The sequence below is a fragment of the Apteryx rowi genome, unplaced genomic scaffold, assembly GCF_003343035.1.
Source record: "Apteryx rowi isolate R43461 unplaced genomic scaffold, aptRow1 scaffold_47, whole genome shotgun sequence".
Classification (NCBI taxonomy): Eukaryota; Metazoa; Chordata; class Aves; order Apterygiformes; family Apterygidae; genus Apteryx; species Apteryx rowi.
In genome coordinates this window covers 1,350,056-1,358,150 of record NW_020450727.1, presented here as the reverse complement: position 1 = coordinate 1,358,150, position 8,095 = coordinate 1,350,056, and the positions used below count along the sequence as shown (strand labels likewise).

Sequence of the window (8,095 nt, the reverse complement as noted above, 5' to 3'; positions counted from 1 at the left end):
CGGAGCAGCCCTGGCTGGAGGACGGGGACGGGGACGGGGCCCGGGCCGGCAGGACAGCGGCGTACCTGGCGCGGCGAGGCCCGACCCTGCTGCTGGGAGCCCAAATTAACACCGCTCTGGTGGGGGCTGTTGCCCCAGGGGGAAGTTTTGCAAGCGGTCGTGAGCTGCGGCGGCTTGGGAGGCCGCTCCGGAGCCACCGCATTTGCCATTCCACACATGCCTCCAGGCAGAGGCCAAGCCCGGCCAAAACAAACTGAAGCATCGCTTTTATCAGCAAGATAAGGAGTGACACACTCCAAGCTGGCCTGCGGTCTCTGCGGAGCCCCTGAAACCCATTAGTCTCCTGGAGGCTGCTCCCTGCCCTGAGCAGCCCCATTCAGCTCCTAATGGCCCAGGCATGTTCCCATCTGGCTCTCCTCCTCTTCCTTTTGCCCCCAGGTAACCCATTCACTCCTACGGTGCCAAACCCCTGCAGAGGTGTGAAACTGAGGCTTCCTGGGCATTGTAGAAAAATGCTCCAAACTATTCTTGCAGCAGCATCCTCCAAAGGCCCTGGCTCAGCCCACAAGATGTCAGGGACAGTAGCACCCTTCAGAGGAGTATGGACAGCCCTGGCGGGTGCTTGGCCATACAGGGAGAGGAGGGTGCCAACACTAGAAAGTGTTAAGACTCCTGCACGATAACCTCCAGCCCCCAAAACTCTAAATTCTTCTTCACTGGATCTTCCCATGAAGGGGAAGAGAGAGGAGAGAGGAAAGAAGGGATCTGGTGGCACCACAGGAGAGGTGGCACCAGGCACATTGGGAACATGGAGCAAAATGTGCCTGTGCGGTGGGAATGTGCTTCAAACCTGCAGCTGCAGGATGGGGCTGCCCTGACCCCTGCTTCATACAGCTCAGGAAGCCTGGCTGACTTTGGTCCTGCTAGTGCTGGTTCTCACCCCACTAGGCCTGGTCCCTCAGTGGGACCAGGGCTGAGCATGCAGCACCTCCAAATGTGCGCTTAGAGAGTCAGCAGTGCTCCTCAGCAAGCACCACCAGAGCCTCCCTGAGACGGGTTTGCTGCCTTTGGGGGCAACAGCAGCGTGTTGCAGGACCAGCTCTCCAAGGCCAGAGCTGAGGCCCTGCAACAGCAGACCAGGCTTTGAGTCACCACCCCAAGAGGTGTACTGTCCCTCCGTCGCATCACAGCCACTCACTTTCTGTGCTGCTAAAATTGGCACTAGAGGTTTTTGGGGGAGCTATGTTCTGTCTGGGAATCCCCACACCACGCCAAACCCACTTGTGACTTCCCAGGAAGAGCAGCCTCCCTTGTCCGCTCTGAGGTGGTGATGGGGTACGATCTGGGCCCACAGGGCTGCCTTGTGCAACCCAAATAGATGGTGGAGAGCTGGTGTCCTCGTGAACTGGTGAAACGCTGCTTCTCCCCTCTGAAATATGTGCTCCCTTCTGCAAAACAGTTCCCCTGAGTAGGCACTAGTGGGGGAAGGGCCTCCACCCACCTCCCACAGGCAATGCCGAACCACCAGCCCTCCCTGGGAGACGGGCTGCTGCTGAGCTTGAAGAGACAGGGGTCACAGATTACAGTACAAGGAAAGGGCTGTGCAAGGGAGGGAGCAGTTCATCATAGCAGGGGACAAGCACCTTGTCACTAGACATGCAGGTCACCCAAGTCCTTACTTAAGCTCCCTGCCTGGCCAGGTCACACTTCTCTCCTTCCTCCAAGACCCCATCATCTGGCGGAGCTGCCACAAAGTGAGATGAAGACCCAGGGAGGCTAGGAATAAGGCAGAGTCTCAGCAGGGAGAGTGGAGCATCACCTTCCCACCACCTTCTTCTCCAAAGAGCAGGCCCATGCGCGATGTAGGGATGGAGCTGCCTGGGCTGAGCTGCCCCCAACCAAGCTGGGGTGGCAATGCACCCCGTGGGGATTCCCACAGCCAGCGCTGCTCACTCAGCCACTGCCTGCCACAGCCTCCTGCCACCCCGGTGTGGGGCCCCACAGAGAGGGTGCAGACGGGACAGGGTGTACACGCCACACGACAGCAGCCGGCGCAGAGAACGGGCTGTGCCCCTGCGGTCAGGCAAGCAGAAGTGCACGAGGGGTGAGGCCACACAGCTGGAGTAAAGCGCAGTATGGCCACTTCCTGTGTGAGTTTTCAGTTATTCTGGGCCCGCTGAGTAACGGCAGCCCGGCCGGTTCCGGTGCCTGTTTTAAGTCAGCGAGCGCCACTGCAGCGCAGCCCGGCCGCCCTGCGCAGCCTACACACCCACTCAATGCTCTCACACAGGAGAGCTCGGGGAAGAGGCCAACGGGGCAAGCAACTCAAGAGGGAAGCCCAGCGCCTGCAGGAGTGGGTGCTGCAGCCTGACACAGGTGCAGGTGTGTGCACAAGAGGAAGGGGGAAAGGATACCACCTTGGGCTCTCCTACTCAATCCTTCCTCCCCCCCACCTGTCCTAGTTCCCCCCCAGACAAAAACTTCTACCTCCACTCCTTCAGCAGCTGAGGAAAAGCTGCAGCTGAAGGAATGGGATTTTGTCCAGACTATGTAAAAGCACTTTCCGTTGAATTTCGCCATCACACACACAACTGCAACGTTAACATTTCTGGAAAGGGAAATGCTTGTTGCAGATCCAGCAACAGATGCTCTAGGAGCAACCCTGAGCACAGTCTGCGTCCCAGACGAGAAGAGGCAGGCTGAGATGGATGAAGTGAAACAGCATGCAGAGCGCAGAAATTTAAGTTTTTATAAAGATGCAGGAAAGCGTTCAGGCCCAGGGCTGGGGAGGGGAGCTGTAGTACAGTGCAGGGCCTGAGGCAGCTGCTAGATGACCCCTACAATGAGGCACAGAGAGGTAGGAGTCGGGTACAGTGACCTGGGGAGCTGCGAGCACAAGCACAGCGGCCTGGGAGAAATGGGGAGGCACTGCTGATGTGGAGGAGCAGTGCTCTGGGTATTTTGAAATTCTCCGTACGTATCTTGCTGTTGCCAGGTGGTTAAAGTGACTTGGGGTTTTCTTTCTCCACAGTCACCAGTAGTTTTCAAGGATTCCCAGGTCTTGTCTCCAGCCTGGCTTCACACCCAGGCAGCCTAGCAGTTTGTCAGTGGTAAAGGTCCGACATGATCCTTTGACTCCCGGTGTTTAGCGCTTTAAGAACAACCCCCTACAGGACCAGACTTGTGTCCAAAGAGCCTGAACTGCTGAGCCACTCCAAACTGAGGACATTGCACTCACAACGACGCTAGTTACTAGGCCAGAGCCGAGCACAGCTGGATGCAGCGGCAGGAACTCTCTGCAGCACAAGCTGAGCGCATGGTGCAGAGTGCTCTGGAGTAGAGCTTGTTTGGGTGTCCTCAAGAGATCAAGCCCAGATGCCCATAATACGTGTTACTGTGCTTGCCTCCATCTGGCCATCAGCTTCAGAGCCCTCCTGTTTCCCCCAGCTAAGGTGCCCTGCGCTTCCTCAGGGTCTAGCCTCATGTGCGATGTCCAAGCACAGGCCAGAGACATCACCCTTTCTCCCTGGGGCAGAGGGCAAAACCACCAGCTCACAGAGCGGGGAAAGGAAGGCAGCTGGGCAAAGGCCATTACACATCCTCATCCCTTCCCACATCAGCTGAGGCTGACAGAGTCAAGGCACTCATCTCAGGCAGGAAGGATTTGCAAGACCAACAGCCTTGTGGGGTCCTGCTCAGAAACACATGGGTTTTTTGCAGAGGAAACAGGAGCACAGTCACCAACCACAAAACCAGGATCAGCCCCAAAACATTAAATCTGCGGGGCACAGCCCAGAGCTGGAGCAAGCGTGTGCTGTGCAGAGCAAGGCAGGGCAGCTGCACAGCACGGAGGGAGCTAGGGGAGCTGGTAATCAGGGAGATAGTGGCTGAGGGGGAGTGGAGAGGGAGGCTGTATGCACAGAGATAAGGAGAGCTCTAGCTATTGGGAGAACTTCCATTCATGGGAGAAGCGCTGGAGCTCAGGAGGAAATGTGGCAATTGCTCCTGCAAGCAGCTCTGTGCACTGTGCTCAGCCACCACACTGCAATGGAGACATCCACTGGGACCCCACCTCCGGATCCTGCCTCAGCTATGGGAAACCGGGGTGCCAGGGAGATCCTCAAGGCATCAGTGGGACAAGGACAGCTCCGGGAGCCTCCCAGCTCACAGCTGCCTCATGCAGAGCTGCCAGACCTGGCTGCACCCCTAGGAGAGTGCAAGGCCCAGCACGCTGTTGATAGCTGCCTCATTTCCCTCTGTAATCTCCAGGGCAGGAGGGGCTCGGCCTTGCTATGACTACCTCTGCCTCCAGGGAGGGTCACAGTTTGGCAGATGGCAGGGCAGGTAGCCTGAGGTGTGTTTGCTTCAGTTGAGGAAAGGAGCCTGCCAGTCTGGCGTTTGCAGTGGGGCAAGGAAGGGCCAAGCCAGCTCCACCCTCCCTGAGCAGGGCCAGAGACAAGCAGCACATGTCCTAGTTCTGTTGAGCCCAAGCAGCAAACACAGATTAAACAAATCATCTGGCACCGGGACAGGGAGCAGACGGCTCTATTAGGGACTGTTTGTCCTAATACAGGATGGCTCCACAGTTAGTTTAATAATCTTCTGATAAAAGGCAGAGGTGTGCTCTATCAGAGGAGGCACAAAGGGCAATGAATGTCCCTTGTAACATAACCCACTGCAGAGGGAAGGCCAGGACACAGGGACCACAAGGGGTTACGCAGCACAGTCCCTGCTCACCCACCTCCTGCCAGCACGTCCTTCCAGGTCCTGCATGCCATCTTCTGCCAGCACCCCGCTATCATTCACGGCACTGAAGCCTAGCCTGCATTTGCTGCTCTTCCATTCCGGGCCAGGATGGAGAGCAGTGCAAAGGGAAGGTGTTTGCACAAGTCCTGGGCTGTTGCTCTGTGAGCCAGGTAAGGACTACTGGCACCTAGAGAAGGGATGAAGCTGGACAGGCAGGTGCCCTTTGCTATTGCATGGCCCCCTCCTGCAGGGGCTGAAGTCAACTTCAGGCCAGCAGGGATGATCTGCTAGAAGTGAACAACTAGTCCCTCCAGTCAGGCAGTTTGATTATAAAGAAGGCTACTTTAGCTAGGTATAATGCAAGGGAGCTGACTGCTAACCCACAGGCTACATATGCTCAAGGCAGCATTGCAATAGAGTGCAGAGAACAGAGCAGGAAGCACTGAAAGAGCCAAACCCGTGACTGAGGCATTAGAAAATATTTTCATCACCCGGAGTTGAACAGCAAAGTAAGGCAGGGCTGGTATGTCCCCAGGGAACAGGGGTTGTAGCAATGGGCAGCCCAAAGCCGGAGCCCACAGCTGCCTCAGGCTTCCTACAGCCACTCTCCACAGAGCCCTGGAGTCCAGCAACCAGGCACTAAGGCCACCCCAGGCCCTGGCACCCCTCCAGCTTCAGGCACCTCAAGAAAAACCTGCTCCAGGCAGGTGCTGGTGGGGAAATGCTGAGATCCAGACTAAATCTGCTCAGTGCTGAGTACAGGAGACAAGTAGACCCAGAAAAGGAGATGGGCAGGAGGGGGGGAAGAACTACAGTGCCAGAGATGAGGGACTGCATGCTCAGAGCTGTGACAGGTAGAAGACATGTGCAGCTGACTGAACAGATATCACTCTTCTCTATAAACCCTGGCTCTCCTACACTTCCAGAGTCCTCGCTCTAATGTAGTAGTCAATTGGGCTGCCTCCAGTGCTGCAGCAGAGGAGCATGTTGGGGAAGCACCTTGTCAGTGGAATAAGCCCAGCTAATCCTATCGCTAGGTCCAGCATGAAGAGCTCCCAGAAGCATGTTCATGCTCACGGAGTAACCACAAAGGGGTTAATCTGCAACAACCTGGACAAAACCCTAAGGGAAAACAAAGCAAGTGTTTCATTAAGAGGCAACAGGCAGACAGGCCGCACAGGGTAAAGCTGAACTTCCCCTCTCAGTAGTCAGAGGAATGCAAAAGAGCAGGGAGCTGTTAATGGGACCAGGATGCTGGTGCTGATCTGAGGGCAGAGACCTTCAAAGACATGGCAAAGAGCAGAAGCAAATATGAGTAGTCACTTCTGTAGTAAAAAACAGGAATGGTCTGAGAACAGCTATGGACAGGCAAGCAGCTGATATCTTTGCTTTTGGCAATCAGCACTTTTGCCACACTCAACGCATACCCAGACTCAGGTGCCACAGTGCAAAGGCACAGATTGGCCAAGATGGAAAAAGCAAGCTCCAGCAATGAGCTTTCTCAGAGGATCGGCATACGCAGAAGGAACATCAACAAGCTGGTCTGATAACTCCAATTTTGACTCTTGCCCTTTATGAAAAATGCAGTTATGGAAGGGGAAGACAGTACTTACACAAACTCCTTAAATGGCAAGATGAAGACAAAAAAACCTTACCAGTTTTTACTGGCTCATCTCTCTGGAACTCCTTTCTCCATACAAAGTGCTAGGTGTTGGCAGCATTTCCACTGAGCTCACTCCAGTTCAACATCTGAGATCACACCAAAGGAACAGAGAGCAGCAAGCATATGCCCATTTTGGAAGAAGGGACAAAGTTGAATGTGTTATGACATCTGCCATAAGATAGTATAGATCCCGTCAAACAAGTTTATAGAAGACTAGATAAAAATATCAGCCACTGTGGGCCTTCAGCTTCTGAAAGAGATGGGAAAAAGGTTAATAGTAAAGAGATTTCAAGAAAGCATCCAACAGTGCACTGTGAACTGGCCTTTAAAATACAGAATATGGAAAATGAATTTCACACTCTCGTAAGGCTATGAGGATGGCATAGCTTGGCTTGAGGAGCTGAGAGGGGAACATTATCTCATCTGTTAAGGTGAGACTGCTATGGGGCCTGGCCATTGTTGTTTTCTAGATGAAACAAACTTAAGTGACAGACACCAGCTCTAGATATGTGGAAGCTTTGGATGTCATAGAGACCATTGCAGACTGTTGTAGAGTCACAGGACTCAGAGCCCAAAGAAAATAGTGATCAGGCCAATGAAAGACAAATACATGTCTTTAAAGAAATCAAGATCGCCTTGCCAGAAGTTTTGTCACTAAGGAGTGAGCAGTGGGAAAACTTGTCCCGAGACTGTGGGTTGAATGCTCACAGCAGGATAGAGATGCTGCTCTGGGAAAGGCAAATATCAGTAAAGGTCTATGCTTGGGCTATTAGATTCTACCAGGCAGCACCTTGATTTAACAGGACTGTTTCTGCTCACCCCAACAGGGAACTTCAATTGTATTGAAGTACTACCCCATCTCCACTTACTCTTCACCTGACAGAGTGCAGAGACCCTGTGACACAGCAAGTCCAGGCCAGGCAACAGCATTTTTCAGCCACATTTAATTTCATGCAGGGGAGGTTGAGACAAGGTGAAAACTGGTACAGGGAGGAACCTTCACTCAGGCAAGAATTTGGAGCAGGAGCACAGCAGAGAGATGCTGTCTTCCTGCAGAGGTTTGTATGCACCTCCTTCAACCCCACTGGCTGGCATCACACCTGTCTCACAGTCTCTTCCACCCAAAGGTCCTGCCTTCCCACCCCAGTACACTCCAGTCAAATCTGCCCAAGATTCAGAGAGGCAAGGGTCGCTTCAATTCCAGCCAGGTTTGGGACTTCAGGTAGAGGACTTCTCATATGTCCAGTCAAAAATCCACAGTTCCCAAATGCAGCTTTGTTACCCCGTGAGCCCCAGAATTGCCTCCTAGAAATAGCTGAGCAACACTTGGCCAAAGGACTCAGTCACAGTGCTGCAGGGGCAGGCATTTACACCTCCACAGCCACCACAGCAACAGCTCCCACAGGAGCCATGGCTCTGAGGACCTGTTAGCAGCCAGTAAGCAATTTGCTGGGGCTGAGCCCAAAGGGTACTCACCTGAGGACAATCTTCACAGGAGAACAACAAAACTAGCACCTGCTGTCAGTCTAATCATATTTGGGCCTTGTTCATGCCCTCAGGCCACAGACTTGGCTGCTGCTTGGGAGCCAGCCATGTGGAGAAGAGCAGTCTAGCAGCCCATCAGCACCCACCCTGCACAGGAGGGGAAAAAGGCTCCTATTCTGTGGGATCTTGAGAAGCCCTTGA

At 54.0% G+C, this 8,095-nt stretch overlaps 1 protein-coding gene across 1 annotated transcript in view; it reads right to left on the bottom strand.

The window, feature by feature from the left end:
* LOC112971993 (gap junction gamma-1 protein-like) overlaps nt 1-8,069 on the bottom strand; it is a 14,123-nt gene extending 6,054 nt beyond the window's left edge. Inside the window, exon 1 of the mRNA XM_026077961.1 lies at nt 6,402-8,069. The gene's annotated coding sequence lies outside the window, so the exon portion shown is untranslated. The remainder of the gene's footprint in view (nt 1-6,401) is intronic.
* Nucleotides 8,070-8,095: the final 26 nt, after the last annotated feature.